The 18,691-nt window shown below is 34.6% G+C and overlaps 1 long non-coding RNA gene across 1 annotated transcript in view; it reads right to left on the bottom strand.

Annotated features, from left to right (window-relative positions):
* Positions 1 to 15,355, bottom strand: part of LOC109254521 (uncharacterized) — a 185,615-nt gene extending 170,260 nt beyond the window's left edge. The window contains exon 1 of the long non-coding RNA XR_002074871.2: positions 15,201 to 15,355. This is a non-coding gene — a long non-coding RNA (uncharacterized LOC109254521). The remainder of the gene's footprint in view (positions 1 to 15,200) is intronic.
* Between the last annotated feature and the right edge of the window lie 3,336 nt (positions 15,356 to 18,691).

Below are 18,691 nucleotides of genomic sequence, written 5' to 3' on the forward strand. Positions count from 1 at the left end.
ATTATCCAAAGTCTGAAAACATTTGCTTCAATTGTTTTGTTCAGTTTTATAACTTTTTTATGTTGGGTGAGGGTGGATCCAGTGCCAGTTACCCTGCTATTGCCAGAAGCAGAAGTCTTCATTCCTTCTAATATCTTGTAGTTTGTTAAGTGTTTTTCAAGTCTTGGAACAAAGGAATTTTATAATCTCTTAATAATGATGACATCTAAAACATTCTGTCATTCAAATGCTTGACAAACATTGAACACCTTCTCTGTACTTGTCATTGTCAGGTACAGGGAATCAAAGTTAAGTACCATAGGACCCCTATCATAAAGAAGCTCCCAGTCTATTTGGGAAATAAATGGAGAAATAGAAGCTACTATGCATAGTAGTTTCTAAAATATATTATCAGAAATGTAGTAAAATAGTTGATATTATGGTTATTTTGGTACAGGGTAGTGTCACAAACATGATTTTATCCCCAATGGATTGCAAGAGATGCAACCTTCCTCAGCAGGCCAGGCCTGTATACGATTTCATAATTTGGCTTCTCTCAGGCAATCCAATTTGATGACTAGTAATGAATATTATTTCCATTTCCTTCATTTGAGAAATAAGTTATCAATAAATCTTACTTTAGGATAAAGACAGAATATAAATTAGAACCACAGGAACCCAAATTTTCTATTATTTTGATGGTAGTTTTCTCTATGCCTATATGTTCTCACAAAGTTCACTCCCAGGGATCTCAGATCTCCAGGCATCTCTGGGTATACAAAGCCAGGGGTGGGATAGGCTACTTTAAAAAAAAAAAAAAATATATATATATATATATATATGTGTGTGTGTGTGTGTGTATACATACACACACATGTGTATATATATATACACATATATATGTGTGTGTGTGTATATACACATACACACACACACACACACACACACACACACACACACACACACACAGCTTTACTGGGAAACAACTTACATGTCATAACATTCACCCTTTTAAAACACAATTCAATGGGACTTTTTTATATTCACAGAGTTGTGCAAATATCACCACTATTTAATGTTAGAATACTTTCATGACCTCAAAAGACAAAACAAAACAAAACAAAAATCAAAAACCTGTGTCCCTTAGCTGTCACTTCCCACTTTCCCTTCCTGCCAGCCCCTGGCAACCACTAATCTACTTTTTGTGTCATTGGATTTTGCTCGTCTGTCATTTCATATAAATGGAATTACATAATATGTAATTTATAAAATTTATAAAAATTATTTCTAAAAATATGTGTCAACTAAATATTTGAAATATAACTATTATTTTTGTTTTTATCCCTGCTTATTTTGTCCCCGCATGTATTACAAAAAGATGTTGCTCTATTAGCTCTTTATAATTCAGTGTTTTAGAACTTGAAATACATTTTTTATTCCTTTTTAGAAAAAAATATATAACTCATAATAGAAAGTTTCTGAATTCTACAATAATGTAACTGTGACATGATAGTCACAGTACTATAAAATAGTATCACCTAGTTTTTATTGGAGAATACATTAAAAATTAGAACTTATATTGGCAGACATGCCTCCTTCTCCGGCAAAATATCAATCAGGAGGATTTAACCCACCATCCCACCTATTGGGCAGTGGAAGCTCCAAGGCACACTGGTCATGGCTTCATAACTTGGGGAAATCTGTCACAAGTTGGATCTGGAAAAATGATGAGCTTAGCACTGAAATTTGGCATAGACCAAGGGGAGCACTTCTCAGGCAAGGTCAGTCCCTTGCTAAGCATTGTTAATATAAAAGCAAGAATACTGCCCTGAAGAATACTTCAATGTTTGGAATTCAGAAATTCAAGGATGAGGAGAGCATTCTTCAGTTCATTTCTTACTCTTGCTGATTTTCTATGACCCAACGCTGAGGTGAGACCTGAGTGGAGAATGAGAGTGTTACTGAGAGGAGTAACACTGAGTTGGGGAATGAGTGTTATGGGGGATGGTATAGTCTCTGTGGAAGCAAGAGATAACGGAGACTCCAGCATGGCAGGAGCAAGATAGGATTCCACAGCCACGAGTCTTGACTGGTCTCCTTGGTTTGCCGGATGGGGGCGGGGGATGTTGCGTTTTTATGTAAGGTCCAGCTGGATGTTGCTGAATTTTTCCATATTGTACCTAAAGGTAAGCCCAATGTCTGCTTGACAGTTCAACTCTGTGTTCTCAAGGGACTGTATTCAAAATGGCTGAGGGACCCAATGGCCTAATAAATCTCTGCTGCTTTGAAACAATATGATTTTGAGGAGGAAACTTTAATTGCATGTTTCATGACACTTTTACTAAAGTGCAGATTGCACCTGCATTGTGGGAACAAGCGTGTCCCATGCCTAATACTTAGTTTTGTTGATGAAAGTTACTTCACTACTGTCCCTTGCCTTTCCTGCACCTACCTATTCCTAGTGATTCCTCCATGCGCACATTTGACCTCCCATTTACCGTGTTAAAAAAAAAATGCAGTCCTCAGCTAGGACTTTATGTATATAAAAATTAAACAGTTGTTTGACATGGGAAGTAGAGGGCTTGAAAGAGTTAAGCAAATTAAAAGGTATTCCTCTCTGGACTCAGATGTGTCCTCCCAACTGTGAATATTGTAAGGGGTACCCTAATGAAAATATAACTCCCATAGGGAACTTAAAGGCAATTAAAACAACATTAGTGTTTTTCATAACTTTACAATGTCTTTATGCATGTGATAAACCTTACTAATTATTGAAAAGTTATTTGTATTAAGATTTCAGAGCAGAGAGATAATCTGTGCAATTTAGAATCCTGAGCCATCGTCAGGGAGCTGGCTAACAGAACCAGAATTCCCTTGCCAGCATCTCCAGTTGCATCAGTGAACCTCAAACAGGATCCTTTGCTGGCAAATATTAGCTTACTGTAGTTTAAAAATAAATAAATACCTTGAGTAAATGTGCAGTGACACCAAAAATTAGTTTCCACAAACTGACTAAATATAGCATCTATTGGGAAAAGGCAAATGAGTTCAAGTGGAAAAAAAAGACCAAGTTCTAGAGTGGAGAGCATGCATTTCTCTAAATGGACGAAAATTTTAGTGTGATCTGAATGTAATCAACATTCAAGGCTCACTTTATGAAAAGAAGAAAGATAGAGGCTTACTGCGTAATTTCCATAATTCAGCTCAGTATCAATTTGGCAGGAGGAATACAGAACACCCCACAGTGCTCTTAGCACAAGCTAGACATCCAAACCATGCAACTGATTCGCCAACCCCTCTAATAAGCTAACATGTGATATGCTAACCAGGCAAAGTCTTAAAGGCATAATATAGAAAACATGGAGAGGAAGGTTACTGAGGTTTCCAGAGTGTAATAAGGGAAGTTTCAGAGATAGAAAGGTCCCTAGAGGTTACTGAAGTACAATAACTCTGTCATTATAGGGATAAAGAAATTGAGATCCAGAAAGATCAAGTAAGTTGCTCAAAGCCATTCATTCAGTGAGTGTCAGAACCCAGGGTTAAAAGAGGTCTCAGCTTTTGGAGAAATACTTTCCCCATATAAATAATATAGGTGATGCATGGCAGAGCTATAGTGACAAGCATATCAGCAAACCAACAACCCTTCTATTATAGTTTGAAACAGTGAGTAGTATAGAGGTTGTAATCTGGGGGCAAGGTTGGATTCCTTTAGGACAACACTTGAATTCTTCAGCAGTTGCTTGATACCAGGGGCCACAAGCAGAGGATGGATATTAGCCCCAAGAACAATACCACATGAGAGATTCCAACTCAGATAACTAAGACTTGTCTGTACTTATAATCACCAGGGACTCATGATGAACTGGACCCCACCTAAGAGCCAACAGCAGAAAGAATTAGATTCCCTATAGTAACACCCCTTGCCTGACTAAAGTGTAAAATTACCATAGCCAAGCATCTGCAATCATTTTCTATGCTGGTACACCCATGACAACACAGTAGCATCAGTGTTCACTTAGTAACAAAAGAAAGCAGGGAGCAAGGAAGCCCATTTAATTTATAAAGTTCGCCAAAGTTCTCTTTAAATCCATTAAATGTGATAAGCTAGCCCAGCTGAGATCTACCAGCAGAATTAGAAGATTATTTCTTCATTGCTATATTTCACAGGGAATAAATAATCCAGAAGATTGTGAGGGTAGTTTATGATTGAGCCCAATCACAGACATTCATCAGAGAGAAGGCTCAATGAATGAGGTCTTCCCATCCCCTGTGGGCATCTGAGGAGGACTGCAGCAGGCAGGTGTTGTGTGTGAGTGAAGAAAAAAGTTTCCAGAGATGGAGTTCCAAGTAATGACCTACTTATCATGAACAACATGCATTTATTAACCTGAAACCAATGCATCAAAAAGCAAAATATGTTTCCATTCATTATGTCTTTATTTTGCAAATTGCAACAAAGGTGTCCTGTTTTTACAAATATATGTGTACACACACACACACACACACGTACACACACACACACTCCAACAAACATAACAAAGGGCACAGAAAAAATAAAGGAAGGCAAAACTCAACACACAGTAAGGTTGGAAAGAAATGTTCAGGGCACAGAGAGGGCTATAAGAGCAAAGCCAGGAAAACAGCTTTTGGGGAAGTAGAGCCTCAGAGAGTCAGAGAGCCCTTGACTCTTTGCCTTCTCTGTTATTCATGCTATGCCTTGTCATGAAAAAGAAAGAATGAACTGAGAGCTACAAATCAGCCTTGTGCTTATGGTTCAGGTGCATTCATATGGCTCATATTTGGACTGACCTTCACTGGATTGTAGAGTTTGTCTGTCTGGAGACACCCAAATCTCAAACCAGAAATCATGCTGCTGGGGACCAACAGACTTGGAATGAGATGAAATACTACCTTCCCCAGTGTATTAACTTTTGCTTGGTAAGCCTTCAGGCAGCATAAATGGATATGGGGATCCCATGAAGAGTTGAAGAAGTTGCACGTTTGTCTACCACTTGGCAGGCTTTCCTAGGGGGTACCTACCACTCTCCTGTCTCTTTTATGGAAGAGGCAGTAAAACATAATGGTCAAGAACATGGACTCTAGAACTCAACTGCCTGGGTTCAGTCCTTTCTGTGCATCAGTTTCTTACTTATAAAATGAATATAATGATAGAACAATCTTTTAATTTTCCTGTGAATATTAAACGAACATGTGCATGAACCAATTACTTACCACAGGTGAAGTTATGGCCTGGTTAATATGTAATGGCAACACATTCATGCTTTCTTTCATAGCTTCCCATCTCCTTCCTAAACACAACTAAATATGTTTTCACACACATTACAGAATGGCAAGACTTCTGTCCCCTAAAGAGGAGTAGTTCAACATGATTAAGAGTACAAATGTGAAAGTAAGATAGATCGAACTAGAATACTGGCTTTGCCACTTAACTAATTCCATGATCTTAGTTAAGTTAAACACTTGCAAGGCTTAGTTGTGAATTACAGATAAGAAAACCTTACAGGATTATTGGGCAGATTAGAAATGGTTGATGTATGCAAAGTGTTTACCATGATAACCTGCAGAATAACCATTCATCAAAAGGAATTATGAAACTATTATTTTTATTATATACTAGAACTGTAGAACTACACATAAATATAGGTATCTTGCTGAAGCTATACATTTTATGAGAAATCTATCTATCTATCTATCTATCTATCCATCCATCCATCCATCCCTTTAACTTTCTCCACTTTCTCCATTATTGAAATGGCAGCTAGACCATTCCATGCTTCTGCCTCAGGGAAGAGATATGACAGGAGAAAAGAAAGATAGGCTGTATTTTTCTGGCTCTGAGTTTCAAAAGCCAAGACCCTCGAGGCAACAGAAATGACTCGGTATAGACTATCAATTTGGGAATAAACTTAATGATAAAAGAACAAAACTCAAACCCTAAGGCAGTCCACCTCCTACAGATTGGGTTGAGGAAGTGATGTATGCATAGAAGTTGGTAAATCCAAAAGAAAGTGGGGTCCTGTGCCCTGTTCCCTGGGTCAAACCCTGGAGAATTACTAAAACTCTGAGATTTGCAACATCTGACAGCACAGATGACTCGTTTCCCATTATGCAGCATGGGCTAAAGGAATGTCTTCATGCTGTACATAGAATGGCAAAAGCCTAGGTCACCCCTTCAAGAGTTTACCACATGCAGTGAGCACTATAACATAAAAGCAGGGAAAGCCACGGGAATGAAGACACTTGCAGAAAGAAGCAAGGGGTGCTTTAGCTGCAACCTGTGTAGTGTCTGCAGAGGACCACAGGGGAAAAAAAGGATCATACCCCTGTAAATACATAACATCAGCAATTACATACCCCCGATCATCTCTTCACAATAAGGCCATGGCACTAAGTAAGTCTCCTAGAACTTAGAAACAAACAGTCATGGGAAAGGGGGGCATCTCAAAATAAATGGCATTACAGTTCTGCCAAGTTGACAAAATAGAAAGTAAGGTGAATAACAGAAAAATAAACAAATTTCTATTTCTGACAGAGGCAACTTTTCGTCAAGACTAGAATTACCTGCTACACAGGAAAACTTGGAGAAATTAAAATGAATTTGCTCATGTCACACTGTCCTCTGTTATCCAACAGAGCTATCTCCACTCTCTTTCTAACATGATAAGAAATCTTGATCTCATTTTATATATCCACATTTACAGAAATACTCCAAATCTTGATATATTATGGGATAACTGACTTTCAAATTACTTTCAGCAAAACCTTTTTTTTCAAAAAAATCTTACGCAGAATCCCAATGAATAGGTAAACATAGAGCTTCCTTTGACTGAGGTGAGAGTAGACACAGTCTGACTCCCTTTAGACATCTCTAGTAGTAATCAAAACATCTCTAAAGAACAAGTAGAAGCTGGTTTAGTGGAAAGGCTACTGTAGTAGTCTGTTCAGGCTGCCAAAACAAAATTCCATAGGCTGGTGACTTAAACAACAGAAATTTATTTTCTCACATTCTGAGGCTAGAAGTTGCAGCTGGGACTTCAGGGCTGTAGTACCAGCAGGGCTGGTGTCTGTTGAGACCTCATATCCTGGCTTGCGGACAGCCAGGTACTTATTGTGTCCTCATGTGGCCTTTATATGTGCATGCCCAAAGAAAGAGAGAGAGAAAGGGGACTGTGATCTGTCTTTTCCTTCTTATAAACACATTAGTTCTATCATATTAGGCCTCCACCCTTATAACCTCATTCAACTTTAATAGCCTCTTTAGAGGCCCTACCTCTATATATAGTTACATTGGAGGTTATGGCTTCAACATACGAACTTTGTGGAAATACAATTTAGTTGATAATAGTCACCTTACTGAAAGTTTAGAAACCCAGGAGGTACTCGCAAATTTGGTTCTCATCAGCTGGTCCCACAGGAAGATGCCAAGATGCTCTGGGATGCATTTTCCTCCATTTCCTAATGAATAAAGTGAGCTAAAAATATCTAGATCAAAATTTTGAAATTACTTAAATGCATACAAAACTTTAGGTCAAAAGAAATTCTATCTGACCACTCTATTCACTGTTGCCTGTGTTAAGTAAACTTTGCACGTTGTTATTTACTCCTCTTCTTTGCCTTTTCAATTAAGGAAAGTGTCCAGTTTCTATTACTACCCTCCCCTGAAATAGCATTTGAACATGTTAATACTACTAATCACCTGGACATGAGGAGTATATTGTATAAGAGCACCCCTTCCACAGAGAACTACAAAAGCCAGATGAATGACAAAATATAGTTATTTGAAGGCAGCAGAAAGTGACAAAGGCATCAAGGACTTTAGGGACCATAATTTTTGCAGGAAAAAAACCCACATTCAGGTGAACTGGCATTGTTTTCTACTTTCTCCTTGAGGCACTGAACCATAAGTAAGTGACCCAAGGCCAAGGAAAGGCAAGAAGAAAATGGTGGATTAAGAATTTTCAGTAGTCACATGAATCTAGGTATGAAATTTGGATTTCAGTGCTACTAACTCAACCAGGCCTAATATATTTATGAAAATAGATGACAAGATGAAGCTAGTAAAAAATAATAAAATAGAAGTTATAATATTTGAAATGTGATGACTAAATGAAGAACTCAGTAAATAGATTTATCATGTATTAGACACAGTAGCAGAAACGACAATATCCACATGGAGGCAGAATAGAAAAATATAAGAGACATATAGGACATCATGTAAAGAACATCATGTATACATCTAATATGCCCACAATTAGAATCACAGAAGGAACAGCAACAAGGTTTTAAGAGGAAATAGCAACAAAACTGTCCCCAAATAAGAAAAAGTATCCAGCCATAGAAGTAAATAACAGTGTGAACCACAGGCAGGATAAATTCAAAGAAAAATCCATCTAGTCCTAACATACAGAAACTGTTTATAACCAAGGACAAAGGTAAAATATTAAAAAGGCAGAAATAGATTATGGTTTGCAGATAATTATCTTCCAAGGATCAATATCAAAACATACAGCTGACTTCTCAAGAGAAATAATGAAGCCAAAGAATAATAGAATGCAATCTGAAAGTTCTGAGAGAAAATAACTGTCAAGCTATAATTCTAAATTTGGAAAATATTTCTTTCAAAACATCAATGATAAATGACATCTTCAGATAAACAAAACCTGAGAGAAATCATCAATAATATAATTTAACAAAGGAATTCTCAAAAGATGTTCTATAAATTAAAGGAAAATAATCTCAGATAGAAGCCTGTACATTTAAGAATAAAAAATACACAATGATAAACATTTAGGAAAGCCTACATGAATATTGAGTGAGTAAAATATTAAAAATTAGTCTTGTGTGGTTTAGAATGTACAGAGAATTAAAGGCAGTAGTAATGTATATATTGGGAGGGTTGTAAATAGAGATAAATTATCTCTTGCATTGTCAGAAAAGTAGGAAAAATACTAATCTGTAATAAAGTATAATAAGCCAAGGATGCACAATGTAATATCTAAAGTAAACTAAAAGAACAATAATATATAATAACAATATATATATTGTAAACTAAACAATTTATATTATATTACAATTACAATTATATATATTGTAAACTAATAACAATATATATATTGTAAACTAAAAGAACAACAATATATAATAACAATAATATATAACTGCAAACAGTAGAAGACTGAAATACTAAAAATAGTTGCCAGATTAATAAAAAGAAGGCAACAAATTGAGAAAAAATAGATGTTACAAATATATAATTTATTATAAAATTATAGATTTAAGCCCTCAAGGTAATTCCATTAAATGCAAATAGATTAATTACTCCAGATAAGAAATAAAAATTATCTGGCTGGAAAAAAAATCTAATAGTATTTTGCTTTAAACATCGAGATATGGAAAGATTGATAGTAAAAGAATAGAATGTAAGCAGTAACCAAAAGAAAGCCAATTTAACTATTCTAATATCAGAATAAATATGTTAAGAATCATTATTGAAGATTAAAAGAAATTTTTCATAGTGACAAAAAGGTTAATTTACTAGGATATGAGTTCTAAATTTGTATGCACCTAATAACATAGTCTTAAAATATGTAAGGCAAAATCTGCCCAAACTAAAAGGAGAATCATACAAAGTCAATCTTATTAGACTTTTAAATTTACTTTCAGCAACTGATTGTATATGATGGCAAAAATTAGTAGATAGAGACTTAAGCAACATACATGACCAACTTAACCTAAGTGACATATAAAATGTAGAACTGCAAGACTACACAATAAAAAAAATCTCTTTTAAAGAAAGTTAAATATTAATTTACAGAGCAAAAGCAAGTCTCAAAAAAATTACAATAGTGAAATTGTAAACGGTTTGTGCCCTGAAAATAGTAAAACTATGATGGTTATCAATAAGTGATAACAAGAATATGACCAAACATTTACAAACCAATCGATTTACTTGTATTTAACACAGGATTCAATACTGTAAATATGCCAATTCTTTCCAAACTAATTTATATAATCAATAAAATCCCAGTCAAAATCCTAGCAGGTTATGTGTATATGTATGTGTGTGTACAGAAAGTGAGAGGCATCCTAAAATTCATTTGGAAATGAAAAGACCAAAGGAACTCAAGATAATCTGATGAAGAAACAATTTGGATTAAGTTTGTACAACCATTTAACAATAATTACAGTAAATAATACTGTGTAATACTGGCTCACCTTAGACAGACTTATCAGTGGACAGAAGAGAATCCACAAAGAGACTCACACAAGTATGATTACTTTAATATAAAGGCTAAATGCTGGGCCACTTTAGTATTCATATAAAAAATAAATCTTGATCCTTTCACATATGTAGAAAAATAAATGTTTGCTGGATCCTAGAACAAAATGTAAAAGTAAAACAATAAAGCTTCTAGAATACAACAAAGGATCATTTCTTTATGACTTTAGGGAAGGCAAAATTTCCTAAGTAGGAAATAAAAAGCACTAAGCATAAAGGAAAATATTAGTAAATTTAATTTCATTAAAATTAAGAAGTTTCTTAACTGCAAGGTAGAAACTTCCAGTTTAAAAAATAAACTTTTCATCACAGAGATGAAAAGTATAGTGTTGGGAATATGAAAAAAAAACAACTTAAGTTTTTGTGATCAAGCACACCATTATAAGTTTCATGAAAAGGTAAGCTGTATAGCCGGGGAATATATTTGCAATACATTTAACTGGAAAAGGACTTATATCTACAACATATAAAGAAAAGACAAATAGCCACTAAAAAAAATGAGCAAAAGATTTGAAACATTACAAAAGAACATGTCCAAAAGCCAGTAAACTTCTGAAAAGATGTTTGACACCATTAGTATTAATGAAATGGAAATTAAAACCACAAGTTAACCATCCCTTCATCCCTCCAAAAAAGGTTAAAACAGAAAAAAAAAAATAAAGACAAGGGAAGAAAAAAAACATTGCAATACCAAGTATTGAGAGGATATGGAGAAAGACAAACTCTCATAATTAAGAATACTATTTGATAATACCTTTTAAAGCCGACATATCCATACTTATGACCCAGCAATTTCATTCCCAACAAAAATGCATACACATATAAAAACATATACAGTGGCATTATTCCTAATAACAAACAGCAATAATAAACAATGGAAACAAACCGAATGTTTGTCGATAAAACATTAGATAAATAAAAAGAAGTATATTCATACAATGGAATTTTATATAGCATTGAGAATGAACAAATTACATGTACGCTCAACCACATGGATGAATTTCACCAAGATAACACTAAGCAAAAACTCTAGACACATGGAGGTTACCTTGGAAAGTAAGTGACCATACAAGGCATTAAGGAAGCTTCTGTTTTATTAATAACATGTTATTCTTTATCTGGTTGGTGGTGGCATGGATACGTCACTCTGAAAAAATGTTTTACTTTGTATATTTAAAATTTGTGCATTTTTAGATATGTTATAATGCAATCACTGAAAGTGAGAAATAACAGAGGGTAATGGAAATATAGAAGTACTTTTGCTATGGTGGATAAAATCATCTGGGTGAGAATACCAGCCCTGATTCTCCATAATCATGAGCAAAAATAAATAAATAAATAAATAAATAATGAAAACTTGGAAAAATATAGTTGGTCAACTTTTGTAAGGCACCAATATTCATTTCTATGCTAAGTTCTTATTAATCCCAGAATTGCACAACTTTGTGGTGGAGAAAAAATGTCTCCTAACCTGAATGATTTTCTTCATAAATCTTACTGAAGAGCCAAGGTATACACACCCAAAATACAGAACAGTCTGAGTGGGTTTATATTAGACATAATTATATAGAAGAGATTGTAATATACAGATACAATGAAAACAGAATAATCAATATCTGAGGAACAAGAGCAGAATTCACAGGATATTGACTGGGGCTCTGGTTGCAAAATATCACAGGAGTACAATTTTTAGTTTGACCAGTAGGATTTGCATCTGGTCACAAGGTGCCCTTAGGGAATATTAGTTTGTCTGATTGCAATAGGGAAGTTCCATTCTATATTGCTTTTTGTGGATTCTTTATAGCATATACAGTAGATAAACTGAGCCACTCTTTAAAAAAAGATTCACAATTTACTTTCCTTGAACTCAGTGAAGAAGAATTGGGGCTGAGTGGCATAAGTGGTGGCTGAAAAAATGTGCCTTGCCATCTTGGTCACTCTGTAACATCACTCTATCTTCCCCAGGCTCCACAGAATGGCACTGAGAGTTCATTTAAAGCTGAAAAGACCAGAAGGTCAAACTTTAAAAGGACCCCTCATGGCAGACTTTAAGACAAGGGGTTGTTTTTATTTATTTATTTTCAAACTGCATTGGCTAAAAGAGTTAATTTCCCCTGAACCTTAAAGCACCAGATGGGCCCGCACCTTCCAAGGACTCTTTTTTTCTTTAAAAGCACAATTGTTGTTCAGTTTCTCTCAGGTGCAGATTCATTAGCTCTTGACTGGCTCTCCTTGTTTGTCGACTACTTGTGGAAAAAGCCATTTACCCTGGTGAATGTCAAGGTTAGTGCAAACTGTCCTTGCCATCAGTCTCTCTGGCAGAAGGTCAGGGATAAGCTTTCCTCAAATGGGCAGCGTCAAACAAAGCACAGACAGACTTAACTCACCAAAAGAAAGAAAGGAGGTCTGCTCTGGGGTTGATAAACATTCTTGTGGGCTTTGAGGACAAAAGATTAACTCCTCCTTTGCCACTTCAAGAAATGCTCACTGGAAGATGCCTTATAATATCTGGATATTTTCGAGCATGTGACATATGTTTATAAAGTAATAACTATCTATATCCATATGTTTATGCATATCCATCTGCCTATCTATATATCTATCTGTCATCTTGTTTGTTTAAGCAAGTATTGTAACTTTCAAAGTGTCCACTTTGGAAGTATATCCCATTATCCTAGGCTTGTTCTAGTTGATTTTTTTTTGTAATTTCTCCCTTCAGTCTACGTCGTAAATCACACGAGGAAGAGCTGACACAGTCTGAAATAGTTAGATCTTAATTTATTTTCATAGAATAATACAATTTTGAATTTGGAAGGAACCTCAAGACTAACCTAGTACAACCTTCCATCCAACGAATGAAACCTCTGCAGCAATTCTGGCAGTTGTCACCCAGCCTCAGTTTGGTCACTCCTAATGACAGAAACATCCCTGACCCACCAGAAGACCATATTGAGGTAGGAAGGTGTTATTGTTACAAAGAAAGCTTTTCCTTATATTTACTAAAATCCATCTCTTTGGAAATGTAACCTTTCCTTGGACCATGAACTTCATATGCATTTAGGTATAATACCTTATGTCTATATATATATATATATATATATATATATATATATATATGTATATGTCTATATATATATATATGTCTATATATATATATTATATATATAATATATATATAATATATATTATATTATATAATATATATATATATTACAATTCTCCCAGTGAATCAATTCCCACATTGATTTACTGAGTAATCAATTAATATCAAAAAGACTTCTTTATATAAACTACAGCCAGGCAGATTTGTTTTTGGATTTCTGTATTCCAATCACAAATCATACACCAAGTATATGTTTTTAGTCATTGTATCAAATTTTTAACTTAATTGTTTGCTATCCACATTCAGCCACCTGCTATATTAACATATGAAAGCCCATTGTTATTCTTACAGAAAAATACTGGGGATCCTATAGACTATTCCCTTGAGCACACCATTTGCCATACTCATTCTTACTATTTTTTTCCTGAGAGTTTTGCTGGGCAATTTTGCCCCTCTGTTTCAGAGTCATCTTCAGAGATCTTGCTCAAATCACTAAGATATAATCCCTTGCATAATTTTAATGACCCCCCCCCCCCACTTTTCCAACAAAAGAAGTCTTGCTCTTTGAAATGTATCATCACTTATCCCACCAAACTCAGTACCATTACAAATACTCATGGGTACATTTGTCTCACGTGAATCAGAAATGGGACAACCTTGAGGTGCTTCTTACACTCTCCACATCTTGTCTCTTGTATATGATACTGATTTTGCCTTCTTACAACTTTCCCAAATCTTTTCCTTGGACTTTAATCCCATAATTTTTTTCCCGCCTTTCTAGAATTCCCCCATATCATATAATTTTCTGAATCACTCAAAAGTGGTCTCTCTTGACCTTTTCCTCACTTACCTTTTCCTCTGGCAAGGAGACAAACTATTTCTAGCATATGCAACAGCTGAGTATGAGAGAGGAAAACTAACCCTGAGCACCACAGAGTATAGGGTGCTCCTTCAGTGCCCATACTTTCTGGATGTCCTAGCAGCTACTGCTTTCTGTGGCTTCACCCACAAACTGTCTCATAAGTTGTCACGGCAGACTGCCTGCTTGCCTTGTGTATTCACTCCTGAATGACCTGATTTTTGTTTAAATCAACCTGGTAAATTCTGCCCTCCAACCACACTCTTTCTTTCCCCATCTTCCAAGGTCTTAGCTAATGACACTTATTTATACTACTGAATGCTAGTCTCACCTTTTTAAAAACAAAATATCTAAAAATACCAAGAACTTCAGAAGGCTTTTCCCTTGAGTTTTTTCACCTTCTGCAGAAAGACTCCTATTTTCTACCTGCATTTACCCCTGTCCCCTGCTCCCACAGCTACCATATAGTCCAGACACTTAACAACTTAGACCTAGAAGCCTGCAGTAACTTTTAACTAGTCTAGTTGCCTTTACATTCAAAATGCCCATCTATCCCATATGCAAGCAAAAAAATGTACTTTGGTATTTATTCCCTGACTCAAAATCTCTCAGGTTTTCCAATGCATACCAAAAAAGTTTCATCTCTTTAGCTAGACTCTTCCAGATGTGAAACAGCCATAAGCACAATAAGACCTACTTGTGATTGAAAAATATAAGTTGCATTATAATAAACGTAATTTAAGCCACATTGATATCCTTTATAATTATTCTCCTCCTTAAAAGGAAAACCCCCATTACTCAAGTTTAACAAGAATGATCCATTTAGAAGTGTATAGACCATAATAAACCCCACATAAGTATCTGTCCATTTGGATAATCCCAGAAAATGCATAGAAAGATACTGAACTTGTCCAGGAAGTACCAGGAAAGAAACAGTTCTAAGCTGAGTTTATTGTTACCTTTTATTCTAGTGCACCCTCATTGCTGCAAGGCTTCACCAGGCCCCTTGGAGCTGTGTGCTGAGGGCTCCAAATGTTCGTCCTCATCCCCTCTCCCACTATTGATGGCATAATCTGCACAGGTCATGAGGGGAGAGGCTCACTCGGAGACTGCACCTGCTAAAAGGAGGAAAATCAATTTTCATCATCCAAAAATACAGAACTGCTGGCACACAAACTAGTTGCTCAAGGTCCCTAGGGTCTAGAAGGGGAGTCCCACTAAGAAAGACATATGCTTGGAACAGAAGTCAATACTCTCTCCATGTAGCCAGAATAATAAGGGAAGTGGGGAATGAAGAGGTAGAGGATGGAAAGTTGCTGTGCAGTTCCCCAATTCTGCAATAAATATCAGATGGAATTTAGAGCCAATATTAGGTGGGGATCTTTCTAAGAGTAATCCATAAACTTTGATATTCTAAATGTTCTCAAATGCTAAATGCAGCTGAGAGGTATAACCTATTGTGTTTTATTTTTTACTATGTTTTTAATATTCTTCACTACTTTTTATTGCTATTTTTCCCTATTAGACTATTTTCTTATAATTGATATTTTGAGTTGGAATGTTATCATTATGATACCAGAGATGATTTTTTGGGAGCCACAAAATATAGATTTGCATTCTTGAAAAATAAATCTCACAGATGGGCTGATAAAACCGCAAGCCCATATACCTTGACACACATGGGTGTTGTAGCATATTTATAATTCATATTTTAATTACATAAACAATGCACAAACATACATTTGTTCTATAAATTGAAACAATATGTATCTATATAGATTAAAAGAATAAAAACCTAGGGGCGCCTGGGTGGCTCAGTCGGTTGAGCAACCGACTTTGGCTCAGGTCACGATCTCGCGGTCCGTGAGTTCGAGCCCCGCATTGGGCTCTGTGCTGACTGCTCAGAGCCTGGAGCCTGTTTCAGATTCTGTGTCTCCCTCTCTCTCTGCCCCTCCCCAACTTGCGCTCTGTGTCTCTCTCACAAAAGTGAATAAACACTAACAGCCGCATCTTAAGCTCACCAAGTTGTGCACACTAAATATGTATAGCTTTTTGTATTTCAATCATTTGTCAATAAAGTGGTTTAAAAAAGAAAAAAATAATAAACATTAAAAAAAGAATAAAAATCCTACTTCACATACCCCAACTTCACTCCTCTCCACAGAACTAATCACTATTACTGTTAACACTTAAGTGTATCTTCCTAACTTTGTACTATTCATTTACATAAAATATACATTCATATATATGTATATATATATATATATATACACACACACATATATATACGCATATATATGTTTACTATATAAAGAAATGGTTTCTCTTTGCATAAACAGGGTAGTACTCAATTCTGTTCTATAATTTAAGTTTTCCATTTAATAATTTTTCAAGCTCTTTCTATTTCTTGACTTGTAAATCGACCTTATTCTTTTGGAACTCTGAATAGTTTTCCATAACATGGATGAAATTATTTCATCCAAATGTTTGGTTATTGTATTTTATTAGAATCTTTTAGTCCCAATTTTTCTCAATTACCAAAAAAAAGAACATTCTTTTACTTGCTTCTTTATGTGTTTTGCAAGCATTGCTTAAGCGTAAAAACTGAAAAGTGAAAATTCTAGATCAAAGTCTTGAGAATTTTATAGAAACTGACAAACTGCCCCTGTAAAAAGTCTATACACATTTACATTACTACTGATGGCTTGCATTTCCCTACACTTGCTCAAATACTATATGTGTTTTTAATCTTTTAAAGTCTTTTTTTTCATTTAAATGTTCTTGTTTTTTTTAAGTTTAATGTCTATTTAAATTTAGCTGTCATTTCTACTTGTTCCAATGTTGAACTGACTATTCATTTTTTTGGACAATATATTGAGATATCTTCTTTTCTGGTTCAGTCTTTCATCCCACTGCTCCCCTGAAACATAGATAAATAGATAGATAGATAGATAGATAGATAGATAATGCTTGTTCTTTTTTATATATTTATTATTTTATTTCAGTGTGTCATTTGTATTTTTTTCTTAGCCTATGGAATCTTGTCATACAGAAGATTTAATTTTATGTCATAAAATCTATCAATCTGTCCTTTGGGGATTCTGAAGTTTTTTTTCTCTTTTTTTCTGCTCTAGAAAGCCTTCTCAACACCACGGTTTAAAATAACTGTCCTAAATTTTCTTTTTCGAAATATTTATCTTTTTCAAAATCTAGATTTCAAAATCTATTTGATTAAAAAAAACACTCATACCTTTATTAATTCATTCAAATATTTACTGAAAATCTGTGCTGATTTGTATGAAAGAAATTTTATTCTCTATTGAGATGATCATATGTTGTTTCCTTTAATCTATTAATTATTTAATTACACCAATATATTTTTCTTACATTGAACCATTCTTGCATTTCTGAGATATATTTTCCTTGTTCAGGATTTCCATTACTAGATAAAATTTTCTTGTATTTGATATATTTATTTATCTTTGATATATTTGCTTACATTTCCATCTAGGCTTAAGAATAAGATTGGTTTTTAGTTTGTTTCTTTTATGTGTGTGTGTGTGTGTATAAAATATATATATATATATATTTATACATACACACACATATATTACATACATATATTGTATTACATATGTATGTATTACATACATATATATGTTATATATATAATTTAATATATATGTATGTAATATATATATAAAAGAAACAAACTAGAAGACTATATATATATATATATATATATATATATATATATATATAGTCTTTCTCTTGTTTGGAATTTAATGTACTAATATTATAAAACAGACTTGGAAAGTTCCCATCATTTTTTCCTCGGTTCTGGAATACCTTTATAAAGCATGATTTTCTTGAGACTTTGGAGAATATAAGTAATTATTTAAGCATTTTTAAGTAATTCAAATATTATAAGAATAGAGAAGTGAACAAAATATAGTTTGTAGCTCAATTATTATCACAAAGTGAACCTCCATGTAATTTCAATCCAGATCATGAGATAGACTATGACCAGGTAATAAGATGATCTTCTTTCATGCTTTCTTCCAGTCACTACACTCCCCTTCCTCCTCAAGTGCAATCTGTACCTTAAATTAGAAAATTACAGTTTCATTTTCCTTGTTTTTGAACAAAATATAAGTAGAATTGTATAGTAAGTGTCCCCTTTCATGTCTAATTTCCTTTGCTCAACATTATATGTTTGCGCATTGGAGTTAAGATGATGAAGCAGCATAGAGATCCTGAGCTTGTCTTATCCCTGAAACGCAGCTAGATTAGCACCTAGAAACGCAGCTAGATTAGGTGTTGTGAACACCTCCAAAAATAAAATTAACACAACAATCTGCATCACTTGAGTCACAGAACTTGGAAGGTATGTGGTGCAAAGAGATGAACTAGGGGAGAGAAAAGCCATGGAGGTTAGGGAGCTGTTTTG

Source organism: Panthera pardus, unplaced genomic scaffold (assembly GCF_024362965.1).
Source record: "Panthera pardus isolate Hobbes unplaced genomic scaffold, ASM2436296v1 HiC_scaffold_25, whole genome shotgun sequence".
Lineage (NCBI taxonomy): Eukaryota > Metazoa > Chordata > Mammalia > Carnivora > Felidae > Panthera > Panthera pardus.